The 14,222-nt window shown below is 37.8% G+C and overlaps 1 protein-coding gene across 2 annotated transcripts in view; it reads left to right on the plus strand.

Annotated features, from left to right (window-relative positions):
• Positions 1-14,222, plus strand: part of CDH13 (cadherin 13) — a 1,164,779-nt gene that overhangs the window by 103,845 nt on the left and 1,046,712 nt on the right. The window lies entirely within an intron of this gene.

Consider the following 14,222-nt stretch of genomic DNA (forward strand, 5'->3'; position numbering starts at 1 on the left):
TTATTTCATTCAAGGGCTTTCTTTTGCATTCACAACTTGGTTGATTGGCCTAAGAGGCCTAGCTTTTGACCCATCTTGGATTTCAACATACTTTCCTCACTAAGAAGCTTAATCATTCTAGCTTTTAATTTAAAGTGAGAGCTGTGCAACTCTTCCTTTTTCCTCAACATTTAGAGGCCATTGTAGGGTTATTCATTGGTGGAATTTCAATATTATGTGTCTCAGGGAATAGAAAGGCCTGACGAAAGGGAGAGAGATGGAGGAAAGGTTGGTTGGTGGAGCAGTCAGGACGTACACATACAACATTTACCTATTAAGTTGGCCTTCTTGTATGGGCATGGTTTGTGGCATCCCAAAACAGTTACATTAGTAACATCGAAGATCACCAATCACAGACCACCGTGACAGATATCTTAATAATTTGAAAGTTTGAAATATTGCAGGATCAACTAAAGTGTGACTCAGAGACAAGAAGTGAGCACATTCTGTTGGAAAAATGACACCAATATACTTGCTCAATGCAGGGTTGCCAGAAACCTTCAATTTGTAAAATATGCAATATCTACAAAATGAAATAAAGTAAAGCACAATCAAATGAGGTACACCTGATGTCTTTCAGTTGGGTTAAAGTAATAATTGCTGCAGCCAGCTCAGTCCAGCCCAGATTTGTTACATTTTCGTGAATTTTTCAAAAGTTCTGTTAAATACAGCTATCATTAAAAATTAAATTGTATCAACTTATAATTAAGTCATATTAAAACAAGGACAATATGGGCACAAAACTGACCATTTCCTGATTGTTTTACTACATTTTACTATTTTCTATGCTTTCTTAGGTCTATTATTTATGTATGGTGAAATCTATATAATGGGGAGCTTCTGCTCATCACTTCCAGCACGTCATTCAGTGAAGTCACATTGGCAGCTTCAAACTGGCCATCCCAGGAGCGTTCATACCACAGGAACTGGCAAACACTTCAGGGCTAGATTTCTTGTTTTTGATCTCGAATGGCAGTCAGCAAACTTTTTTCTGTAAAAAGCTAGATGAGTATCCTAGGCTTTGTGGGCACTGAACCCTCTGTTGGAATTACTCAACCCTGCAACTGAAGAGTGGAAAACAGTCATAGAATATGTGTATGTGTATATATATATATATATATATATATGTGTGTGTATGTGTGTGTGTGTGTATATATATATATATATATATATATATATATATATATATATATATATAAATGAGTATGGCCATGTTTCAATAAAACTTCATTTACCAAAACAATAGGCTCATAGTTTGCTGACCTCTAGTCTAGACTTACAAAAGTGATAAAACATTAAGAATGCAAATTAAATTTTAAAAATATGTTGATTCTGGTAGCTGTTACATTGTATATTGCTCCCCAAAACACAGGACATATTCTTTAAACATTTGAAAACTGTTATGGCATTTGGCAAGAAGCTGCTCAAGATATTGACAAATAAGTGAAATTCTGACTTATGTTATTGTTTTATTTTCAGTCTTGCTTGTTAATTTAAATGTAAATATCAATCAACATTGATATGGGAACCACACTTGTTCATCAGTTCTAACTGTAAGTTGGCTACAGGTCTAAGAGTTTGGAAAAAATCAACAAAAGCATTCTGTGAGAATCAATTGGCTATGCGTACAATTTACAATATAAAAAATTGTATGTTTTATTGTTTCTAAATTATATCTTATCTTTGATATCAATGAAATACATAATCAACATATATGTGCCTAGATATGCCTATAGTGGTTTTTGTGTAGAGCCAATTATTAACATTACCAGAACATCACTGTTTGAATGGAGCAGGTTCTCTTTAGTTTGCAGGCCTTTGAGTGGTTCCTCTACCTGAAACAGTCTCTTCTTCCCTTTGCCTAACTAACTCCTCCTCATTCTTTGATCTGTAGCTTAAATGTGACTTCTTCAAAAAAGACTTCCTTGATCCCTTCAATACTAAATGAGTTCTTACATTTATACACATTTTTCCATGTGACACTTGCCTTAATTATAGTTAAATGATGAATTATGTGCTGGCTTATTACTTCTTTTTTTACCAAAAGACTGCAAGTTTCCCCAGGTAGATAAGTCCATCTTCTTTATCATTGTGTCTTTGGAGCCTCACATGGTTTGTTGAAAATATTAGGCACTCAGTATATTTGGAGCTGAACTGAATTGTGATTTAAAAAAATTAAGTCTGTATTTAAGAGTTTTAGTGTCAGCTCCATCCAGCCCAAGTTAAGTACTAATTCAGCAAGTTAGTTAAGTAATAAATGGCTATCACTCAAATACAACATATTTGAATTCAGTTTCGAGGCCCCAGTAGTTGCTAAAAATCGATGCCCACTTTCTCCAGATATAGTAATTATTTCTCATATTGTTATTGACTGTCTCTTTAAAGACCAGCCAGGACAAATCTATTTCTGAAGCTGTTGTAAATGATTTAAAGCAAGAAGATGAATGGAATGGAATGAGGGTTGTTTAAAAGAGATGTATCCCTCTTATTCTTGCTCAAGAAATAAGTGGCCACTTGCTACCAGCCTATCCCAAAAGCCAGGAGATAAAAGCCAGCAGCAGTTAATTTTCTAGTCTGTGTACTAGTGACCACAGTCATTGAACCACTGATTTCCAAAGCCTTACTATTATTCATACATATTTACTATGATAAATAGCTCATGTTTTCAGGAACACTGAAGATCTGTTTACTTTGGGTTTCTGGTTTCATCAAGAGTTGGTGTCTGACATCTGGGAAGGAGTGAGGGGTCTGGATACCCATTATAGAGGAAAAGTCTCCTGGGGGTAACTAGAGGGAGTTCCTATCTGGAATTTAAATTTAAGTTTAGGGTCCCTAAGACAAAGGGAGTTGAAGCTGTCTCAGGCAGAAGAGATATCTCCATTTCTTTTTGTGTTTTCTCAATGTAAGGCAAATGTCAGTAGTAACCAGGTTTATTCCACAGGCATACTCTGCAGTGTGTGGGTAATTGTGCCTATCGATTGTGACAGAGTCTTCAAGCATGAGGCAGAGAAGTTTACTATCCAACTGGGTGCCCTCGACAATGTTTGCATCTCAACAATGTATCCTCACATTGGCTGGCTTTACATATCCGGACAAGTGAGGACATGGAGAAAATCATTTCACTGGTCCTCCTCAATGCATTATTGATTGTGTGGAGGCTAACATGTAAAGTTATCAGCCCATCAGCCGACACAGAATGAGTTGTCCATAAATAGTCATTATAATTGTTCTGTTTTCCTTATTAGAATCTATTTTTGCTATGTAAAAAAAAACTCAAATGATCTACTGCATGTATAAGTGAGTTTTTGTTTAAAGGCATATGACCCAATTTGTAAATATGATCATTATCTTCTCTGGGAAGAATACTAACCAAGGGAAAGAGTAAATGATTTGGCTGTATAGAGTCCTCATTAAGTGATAGGTGACTGGTTCTGTGCTGAGTGTTTTTCATCATCATGATCCTTTGAGACACTCAACATTGCATCTCCATCTTGCAAATGAGAAAACTGAGACTTAGTGAGGTTCTATAGATGCTCAAGGTCACAGACCCAGCGGATGACTGAGCTGGGGTTTAAAACGCAAGGAGGTCTTACTAAAGGGCTTATGCTTTAAAGCACCAAACTCTACCGGGATATGAATGGCAAAAGGAACTGATTAAGATATGAAGAGGAAAGAAACACACAACACAAAACAAAAACTGGAGAAAATACCCAGTTACCTGAATATGTATTCACTTATTCTTGCATTCAATAAATAAGTTCTTAGCACCTATCATGTACCAGTGACTTTTCTAGGAACACAAAGGAAGCAAAATCCCTGCCTTGATGGCACTTACTTCTTAGTTGAGAAAGATAGAGGATGACAAAACTATAAGGAAAACAGTATACCAGATAGCAATGAGGGCCATGGAGAAAATAAGGTGGGAAAGAGAACTAGTGTTGGAGTTGGGATTTCAGAAGGAAGGAAGTGTTTGAGTTGAGACCTGAAGGAGGTGCAGGAACCACATGACCATCTGGGGTCAGGGTCAGCAACATGGCCAATGGGCCAACTTTGGCCCGATGCTTGTTTTCATGAATAAAGTTCCATTGGAACTCAGCCAAGCCCATTAGTTTATGCACTATCTGTGTCTGCTTTTGTGTTCAAATGGCAGGGTTAAGCAGTTGCAATTTTGCAGAAAAACTTAAATATTTACTATTTTACCTTTTGTAGAAAAAAATAAATGTGTCCACTTACATCTAGAAGAAAAATTTTCCAGGCAGAGGGGACAGGCAGCACATAGCAGTCTCAGGATGGGAGTGTGCCTAAGGTGTTTGAGGGGGCAGGTGTTCCTGCAATAGAATGGGCAAAGGGGTGAGTGGAGGGCAGGGTCTGGGAACGTGGGGGCCACTGCAGGGAGATGAGGGAGGGTTCTGCAGAGCGTTAATAGGAGGACTCTGGCTCCTTGTGATACTTTGACTGTCACAGGTTGAAGAAGCAACTCTGAGATGGAATTTAGCAGTCAGGGCCAACACCTGTGAAAAGCAGGGACAGGAAGCAGGAGTGAGCAGAGGGAGAAGTCCAGTTATGATACAGACCAATGGCAACCTTGGCCACTTACTAGGAGCTTCAGAATTGACCTTGTTTGGCCCAAGACAGCCAGGTCTTTATACTCTGGTGTCGATCGGTCATTGAATATAGGTCTTTCAATGGCAATGACAATAACAAGGAAGGAGCATCACCTGGGCGATTGTTGAGAAGCTGAGAGCCGAGGGCTGCCTGCTGACTGCACTCCCAGCAGCTGGTGCCATGGGTCCTCCATTGAAGTAGGATCTTGGGGGCACATCACAATGTCCAGCACATAGAGGATATAGGGAGTAACAGTTAAAGCAAGACTAATTAGGAGGCTACTCTGGAAATCTAACTGAGAGATGAAGGTGGCTTGAACCAGGAGGTGACGAGCAGTTGGCAGACTCTGAATATCTTTTGAAGGTAAAGCTTTCATATATTCTCCATGGCCTAAGATCACCTTAAAGGAGTAAAGTAAAAGGAAACAAGCCAAGGGGAAAGGCTTCAAAGACTCAGTCTATGTTATTAAGTCTCCCCACCCATTGATTATTGTCCGTGACGATCTTTGGTTAGCTTACGTTTACCTGTGCTCATCATTTTCCAGGGTGTACAGAGGGAACGCTATTTAATCACAAATGTTCCAATCACAAATGCTTCAGTGACAGGAGTAGAAGCTGTCACACCAGACAGGGCAGATAAGTCCTTGTCACACGGCCGGGTCTGTCCCTGCAGTGACTGTGCTATTCATAGCAAGAATATTGTGTTGCTAAACTTGGCATGAAACAATACAGTTATTTATGCAACTTTATGGCGTAAAGTATCGCTTTGGATTTGAGATTCCACTATAGCTACATGAGTGGGCAAATCAAGAAACTGTATTCCATAATTTGTTTCCGATCTGACAGAGTACTATGTGTAATAGGTGAATAAGCGTATAGATTTTAGCACATTTATTGCAGTGTGATGTGGTTTGACACAGCGTCTATGAGCTGTGTGGGGTGAAATGGAAGGTTTAAATGGATTCCAGCTTCATTGTCCCGCTGTGATCTGAGGAAAGCGAGACCACAATGTTACCATCCAGTAAAGCACTTTATCAAATTCTCTCCCAAGTTGAACAGCACCGTTCTGCCAAAGAAAGCTATTTGCTGGGTAGACTGTTTAGCAAGTTGCATTTTTTAACTTGGGTGCCAAGCCAGCCAATGGAGTCTAACAGGCTTTGCTTACAATGTGCGTGGCTTGGCTATTTACATGAGGTTGACAGTATGAGAAAAACCAGATGCTGTACTCACTAGGCTGATTTAGAGGTTTCTCTGCTCATTTGAATTCAGCCAAGCTAGTCAGTGTAGCCCTGGGAAAACCTGCAAGAGTAAAAGGAGAACCAATAAAAGCGATTCATGAAAAACCTGAAGTGCATAGGAAATTAATTCCCCTGAGTTTCCAAACTAGTCAGTCAGCTGCACTGAGGTTTTGCTTTCTATGTTTCTCCTTTGCTTAGGGACTGGTCAAAATCTTGAAGCCACTTGTTGATTTTTCTCTCTTTAAACTGCTTTGATGGAAGAACACCCAGGGTGTAATGGGCACCTGGGTGGGTGGTTGCCTAACTAAATATATTTATATAATCCTTGAAACATGTTTAACTTTGGAGATTAAGGAAGGCCCCAAAGAAAAAGGGGAGTTAAGGAGGAAAAAAGAAACACAGAACTTCTTAAAGGTTGAGACTGTGCCATTCATTGATTCTAGAAAAGTTTGCAGGGGGTCTGTCACGTGTCAGACACAATGCTGGCCTTCTTAGATGCATTGATGAACAAGTTGCAATTCTTGCTGTGGTGAGCTAATGGTAAAAATAAACAGAGCATTGCCATGCACAGACATAAGAGTCACGGGGCAGCATCCCATTCCAATGCCTGGTACATATTAGGAACCCACTAAATATTTGTTAAAGTTCATTTTGTGATGGTATTTTTTTCCTCTCTCCTCTAGCTTAAATCTATTCAAGTCTCCCATAGTTAATACGATAATTTTTCTCATATTTGTCACCAACAAATGTTTAGAAAAATCAGGCTACACAGTCACTCTCTCCATCTTCTTATGATGCACTCACTCTCTTACCCTTTCACTCCTTTGGGCAATTTGATTTGCTATCTTTTCCCACCACTTTAAGAGAAGGACTCTTTATGGGGTTCCCACACCTGGTCAGATGGCCTCTCTTAGTTTTCTTCCTCAACCCCTTCATCGTGTCGTAGTTGGGCAGTTCCTCCACCTTTCGCTTCTCAGTTGCAGCATAATTGTGTTTCTTCCTCCCCTCTGAATATTCCTTTTCTGCCTCTCTGCGTTCCTTTTCCTCTTCCCAACACCTAAGTGATTCTTAAAAATATTCTCTGACTTTCTATGCATTCTCCATCGGCATTAGTTTCAAGTTATCTGGTCATAGTTTCATTCAGGAGATAATGCCTGAATCTTTATCTTAAGCCCTGAACCCTCTAGAACAATTTCATTTGTGTCTGGGCACCTGGATGTCCCAAAGGCATGTGAACTCATCATATCAGGAGTTAAACTCATTCTGACTAATTTTATTTAATGCTATTTCCATTCACTTGGTCATCCAGGTGGAGAACTGAGGGTCAAGGTGGAGTCCTCTCCCATGCCTCTCTCTTTACTGCCCTCGGACTGACCCAGAGGTCATGTCTTGTCAACTCATCAATCACTATATTTCTCTCCTTTGCCTTTCCATGTTATTTCCATTTCGCCCACCATTGTGTGATGCCACAGCATCTGTTTTACCTCCCACTGAACAAAAGAAATATAATCCTTGAAACTTGCTCCTTAGTGTGGAAGAGAGGGGTGGTCTGATGACTTGTTTCAAAATGATCCCCGTATTAACCAGTGTGCCCCAACAGTCTTGCATTTCATACTTAAGCAACATATTTCAGTGCAGAGAAGGTTTGTAGTGTGGCAGGAATTTGAGGGTAACTTTTCAATTCTGGTCTGTTTGATTCTTGATTGTTGACCCCAGACACAGAGATTTGGCCCTGCAGAACCTGCCCTGAGTTCTACAGACAACACCTTCCCCATACTTCTTTCTCCTTTTTCTCTTCCTCCATAATCTCTAGGTTCTTTCACTGCATTTCTTTTGTTTAAACAGCTTTACTCAGGTATAACTGACATACAAAAAATTGCTCCTATTTAATATATACAATGTGATGAGTTTGGATATATACAAGCACTGGTGAAACCATCATCTTCATAATCAAGTCCTCCAATATCTGTCACCTCTTAAAGTTTCCTCATGCCCCTTCTGTTTTTGTTTGTCCATTTGTTTGTGGTAAGAACACCCACCATGCAATCTACCCTCTTAATAAAATGTTTGAGTGCACAATACTGTACTGCTAATTACAGGTGCTGTGTCGTACAGAAGACCTCTAGAGCTTGCTCATTTTGCTAAACTAGCCACTTGTCACATGTTCATTAGGTTTCATGACAGTCTGTCCTCTGAGATGGGCTAAGAGTTAGTCTGGTCTCAAAGAGTCTTTTGCAAAAATATGATGGGTGTTTTGTGGTGAAAAGTGAAATAGCAATAAAAAAAATCAGTCACTTCCACTGTAAAAATAAATAGAACTGCATGGCCAATATGTTATTCTAAAACAGAATTTGGCTTCTTACCTGGCTTTACCGTGCACAGAGGCCCTTACTTTGTGTTCCTGTCAAACCCTAGGAACGTGAAGATGTGGAAAGCCCATCCAAAACAAAAATAACCCTCTTGTTGGAGTCTTCACCTGATATCTCTCTCATTCTTACCCATTCACCTTTCAAATCTGTGCTTTTAGCACATCACCTTTCTGCCCTAAAACGTTTAGTGGCTCACAAGCTAGTTTCCAAATTTCTTAGCCTAGTATTTAACCCTCCGCCACCTTTTCTTAATGCACTTTTACACTTTTCTCCATGCTGTAACTAAACAGCACTACCTACTAAAATAGAAATATACCTTTCAGGTTCCTCACCCCATGCCAGTATCTACCATTTCCTTTTCCTGGAATTCTCTGCTCCTTCTCCTTATTTAAATCCTATCCATTCTCTAGTGCATTTCAGGAAAATGCCATCTCTTTCTGTAGGCATTAACTCTCTATGCCCTAAAATTTCATATAACCTTGGTGGTTCCTTTCATCTCACACATTTCACCTATTTCTTTGACTAATGTTATTCATGAACATGTCTTACTGTTTTTTCTGCTGCATCTACAACCCCTGGTGGCCAGTGGCTGTCTTTCTAATTTTTGTGTTCCCTTTGCCTCACACATCATAGACTTTCCAAAACCTTTTAGTGGACAAAGTTAATGCAGAAATGAGTTAAATATGCAAAGAAGCAGTGAGCAAAATATGTTTATTATTCTTCCTTTTGGAAATGAATCCTTGCTATTCCCCACCCCTGGGAACTGTGCACTTGTTACTATTGAGATCTCATAGTCACTCATCATTCATTCTTCAGTTAGAAATGCATAACATTTTATTCTTTACAATTAAGATAACTTGTTAATGGCCTAACCAGATGTGACTTAACTATTATGTTTTTTAGTAATTACATAAATTAGAGGAAAAATCCTTTTCAGATGATATGTCCTTATGTGTGATTTAGACAAGCTGACCACCTACTTTTAGATAAATCATCTTCTACCAAGATGGGTCTAGATGTCCCTGCCCCAAAGAGCCAGATCCTACCTGTGAGGGAGAAGTTTCCTACCAAGAATTCCCATTTAAATACAAATTTAGAAGCATTTTTAGTCTCTGAGTCTTATTCCACCTCAGGCTTGTTGAAGTTTTCCTCATGAAATATGCTTTAGTTGTCTTGGTAAATTTTAAGAGTGAGAGAAGACCAAGTAACAGTTTACAAAGGTAAGAATCATTTAAGCCTACTTACTCTCCCTGTTTAAGCAATGAGGAGGATTCTGTTTATTTATTTTTAAAAAGTGTTAAGGGAGGAAGTGCTATTTCAAATTAAAGGAAGGCACAAGAATTTGCCTTTAATTATTTAAAATAGTTTAAATCTTGGTTCAACTATATTTCAAACAACAGCTTGTCTCTACAAAAGAAAAAGGAAAATATGGTGACATTCAGACTTTGTCAAGCTTTTCCAAATACTAACAAGTTAAAAAAACTCTTGGTTCTGAATGGTGAGATAAATATATGCCACCTGTAATGTTTACCTGAATAGTATATATTCAGAATGGAATATTATGTAATCTCTTTTAACTTTCAAAGGACCCTTCTTTGCCCTGCAGAGATACTTGAACTCTTGGTGTTGGCTACCTGTGAAATTATGTCAAACACATAGATTCTACATCTCCAGAAATTCAAAACTAGTTATCCCTTAATTTGCAAGTGAAAGCAAAATACCACCTAATAGACCATTTCTCTGGTAAACCTTTCTTTATCTTAATGAGCAGAATGCAGGAGCCTATTATAACCTGATTTTAAAACCTCCATGCCACGCAACAGCTTACTCATAAGACTGACCAGAAGGAGGCAACAAAGATGTAAATATTCTTATTTACAATACGGACTAAGCTCACATCTGTCTACTTAGCATTTTATTATAATGCATGTCATCCCCACAGAATCAATAGTTGATTGATTTCTTATGTAAGAGACTTGAGTACTTTAATTCTGGATGGAAATTCATCAGCAATTTCCAGTTGATGAGATGGCATTCTACATTTGGTGAAACTGGGCTACATTTAATCATTACAAACTTCAAATTGTATTATCCCACTTTCCAGATAATGTACAGTGTATTAGCCCAACCCACTTTCTTTAAAAGTGTCTTTAAACAGAGATGGGTCGTATTTAGATGGGGATGGACTGTGCCAATGTATCGGTTAGCCTTTCCTATAATAATGCTGCATAACAAGCCATGCTAAAACTCCATGGCTTACACGTTGCTCCATAGGCTGAGGGGTTGGCTGATCTAGGCTGGGCTCAGCTGGGCTTGACTCCAGACTGTGGGTTTCATTCAGGTCTCCTCCATGGATGTCTCATTCTTCTGAGGACAGCGTGCTCCTTCAGAAACATTATTTTCCTGGTGGAGACTGAAAGTTTCCAGATTAGCAGATAGACATATGATGCTTCTTGAAGTCTAGGTAGGAACTGGTGCTCAGTCACTTCTACCCACTGGGCAAAGCAAGTCCAACATCAGTGGGGGAACATTCTGTTTGGAAGAACTTCAAAGCCTCATAGCAAAGGGCTCCATATGGGGAGTAGTAAAAAACTGGGAAAAATAATGCATTTGATCACAGCTGCTTTGTTTTAGGGTTTATATAAAAGAAATAACTCTTTAAAAGGGGCTACCTCCGTTTCATGTCTGTATTTTTAAAAGTAAGTATATTACTCTACATTGAATAACCCAAGCTAAAAGTATTTTATAGTTAACCTTGACCTAGTATACATACTAGGTCTCTCACTCTCACTCTCCCCACACCCCCAAAACCAGCAGTGACCACAGATCTTCCTTTCCTTCCACTTTCACAGCTCAAAACTTGTCCTGTTCGTTCTCTGCTCAAAAGCCCGTCAGTGAATCCCTGTTTCCACTGATACAGCTCAAACCCTCTGCTAGCTTTATAATATCCTTCACAATATATGGTTTGTCTCTTCCATCATTCTGCATGAATTTACTTCTCTTTCTTTCTACATGTTGTTTCCTCTGCTGGGGCACTCTCTTTTCACCCTCCCACCTGCCTGGTGAATTTATGTTTATTTGTCAGAGCCCAGCTCAAACTTTACAACGTCTGCACATCCTTCACTAATCCCCTGTAGGCTTTTCTGCTTCCTTATCTGTGGTTTACAAGCATTTTATACATATGTCTATAAAGCACTTATAATAATAGACTGGAATTAGTCATTCATGTGCCTTTTGCTGCTAGCCTGTGAAATCCTTGAAGATGGTGGTCCATGTCTTATTCATTTTCCATCCTCAGCATTTATCTCCATGCCTGTAACATGGTAGACTTCAAATAAGGTGGTTGGATTGAAAAGAAGGAGATTTTAAAAATAAGCATTTAAGAAAGAAAAAGGAGAAATGGTCATGGCACAGACAGTTATAGTCAATCTCACTATTAATTAAAGAAACTATAAACAAATCAAAATTATAGGAGATCAATTTTTATTTTTCAAATAGGGAATTATGTTTTTAGAAAGACAAGACATAGTATTGAAAAAAAATATGTATATCTGGGATTGCCAACAGGAGTCTAACCGACAACTTTTAGGGATTTTTATCATTTCTCTTTTTCAAATACTTAAATATATTCATATGCGTTGACCCAGAAATTTGATTTTAAGTAATTAATCAAGTGAAAATAAAGATGTGAAAAAAAATTACATAGGGTTACTGATTATAGCATCATTTATAATAGGAAAAAACTTGAAACACTAAATTTGTTACAATATCAGACAGGTTATATAAATCATGGTGTGGATACAATATTGGGTCAAAAAGTCTGCCATTATTAAGTGGCATAGTTAATAAAATGGGGAAAGTTTTACCATGTATATTCCAACATAAGAAACTAAGAGCACAAGAAATGACAATCTTGTAAAATATAAGGGCTATTTTTACTTATATCCCATGTAAGCCAAAAAGTGAACTTGAAAGAAATAGAGCAAAATATTAATAGTGATTACATTTGGATGTCATAATCACAGGATGATCTTATTTTTATTTTTTCTTTTTGCTTTTCTCTAGTTTCCAAATTTTCCACAATGAACATACATAGCATTTATAGTAAATGAAAGGGTCTAAAAATATTTTAAAGATATAATTATGATAAAGTAACTTGTACTATTAACTGGACTTGTGTGAGCTCTAAATTACTGATTATGTATAGCTCTTTATGTGAGTTCTGCTACTTTTGAGCCTTGACTTGTTTGTTTTCAGATTGGGTTCCATTTCTCTTTTGTAATTAACTAAGAACTGACATGAATTTTCCAAATGGAATTGTTCTTAATTTAAATATGAAATTCTGTTTTCCCTAATGTAATTGTACCTGAATGAAAGTAACTGCAATGAGGACTATAAAGGAAGATAAAGTAGCAATATGATGTATAATTTCCCTTTGCATAATTGTAACTCTGAAGAACGCATGCTCCCAGCAGAAAAGTAATTTAAATTATATCACAACAAATGCCATATTTTAAAATAGAAACTATCCATCATGTACTGAGTAAAGCTGGTGGCAACCGATACATCTCAAAAATATACTGAAAATTCCTCCATGAGTCCATTAAAAACAAATTGATTAGTTTAATTCCAGCACATGCTGAGGGAAAGTATAAGTGACATTAATGTAATTTTAAGTGCATAAAATTACCAATTACGTATTTAGAAAAAAATTAAGTAACCATTAAAAATAATTTTTATTATAAAATATTGGAATTTATACAATGTGAACAGAATAATACAATAAATCCCATGTATCTATTGCCCACATCACCTTTTATTTCTCAGTACAATTTCTATTGTGGAGATGATTTTTAAAAATTTAAAACTAATACTTTTGTCTTTATCTTATGGGCAAAACCAGTTTTGAGCAACAGTGAACATTTTAATAATTCTAGACCAGCGCTAATGTTTTTGTTTTAGAGACAGGGTCTTGCTCTGCTGCCCAGGTTGGAGTGCATTGGCACTATCTCAACTCACTGCAGCCTCAGACTTCCCAGGCTCAGGCGATCCTCCCACCTCAGCCTCTTGGGTAGTGGGGCCTACAGGCACACGCCATGGCACCCAGCTAATTTTTGCATTTTTTTTTTTTTTTTTTTTTTGTAGCAACAGGGTCTCACCATGTTGCCCAGGATGATCTCAAATGCCTGGACGCAAGTGATCCATCCACCCACTTCAGCTTCCCAAAATGCTGAGATTACAGGCATGAGCCACTGCACCCATCTACTAATACATATTTTGAAGGCATAATATGAAATCTGTTGGAACAAATGCTCCAGCAAAAGACATTAAAATATATTTTTCACCTAGACAAAGAATAACATACCTTTCATTCATGTATACAATTTAAAATACAGACCCAAGACTCAGCATTCTTTTCCTTGGTCAGCATAAAGGGTGTGAATATGGAAAGCATGTCAAGTGTTGCTCCGCCCCCACTGTTAATGTTTTCTCACATTCCTGTCCAGAGATACTTCTCTGCCTCTTTTACATTAAAAAATCATGCCATAAATGTATTTTTAATACAAATATTTTGTATTTTATAAACATGACAGAAAAATTTCAAGCTATTCAGGTGTATGGAATTAAACTTGATTTTTTACTGGAAATTTTGAAGTTGTTATAGGGATTAATTGATTTGTTCATCTGGCATGTATTAGGCTACTATAGGCCAGGTGCTCTTTTAGACTTCAGAGAAAACAGTGAACAAGATGGACAAGGGAATCCCATCTTTAAAGCACAAAGTTTTGTCCAGCTATTTCTCAATGGAGAGATTAAAGAAATCTTCACCTCCAAAAAGTTTGGATCTAACTCACCTCTCCTTACTTGATCAGGCCCATTTCCACCCCCTAGATCAACTGACAGAGATAGGATGGCACCCTCTGCCAGCAGGTTTCAGGATATACCCAGAAAGCAAATACCCGGTTGGAGCA

The sequence above is a fragment of the Macaca fascicularis genome, chromosome 20 (assembly GCF_037993035.2).
Source record: "Macaca fascicularis isolate 582-1 chromosome 20, T2T-MFA8v1.1".
Classification (NCBI taxonomy): Eukaryota; Metazoa; Chordata; class Mammalia; order Primates; family Cercopithecidae; genus Macaca; species Macaca fascicularis.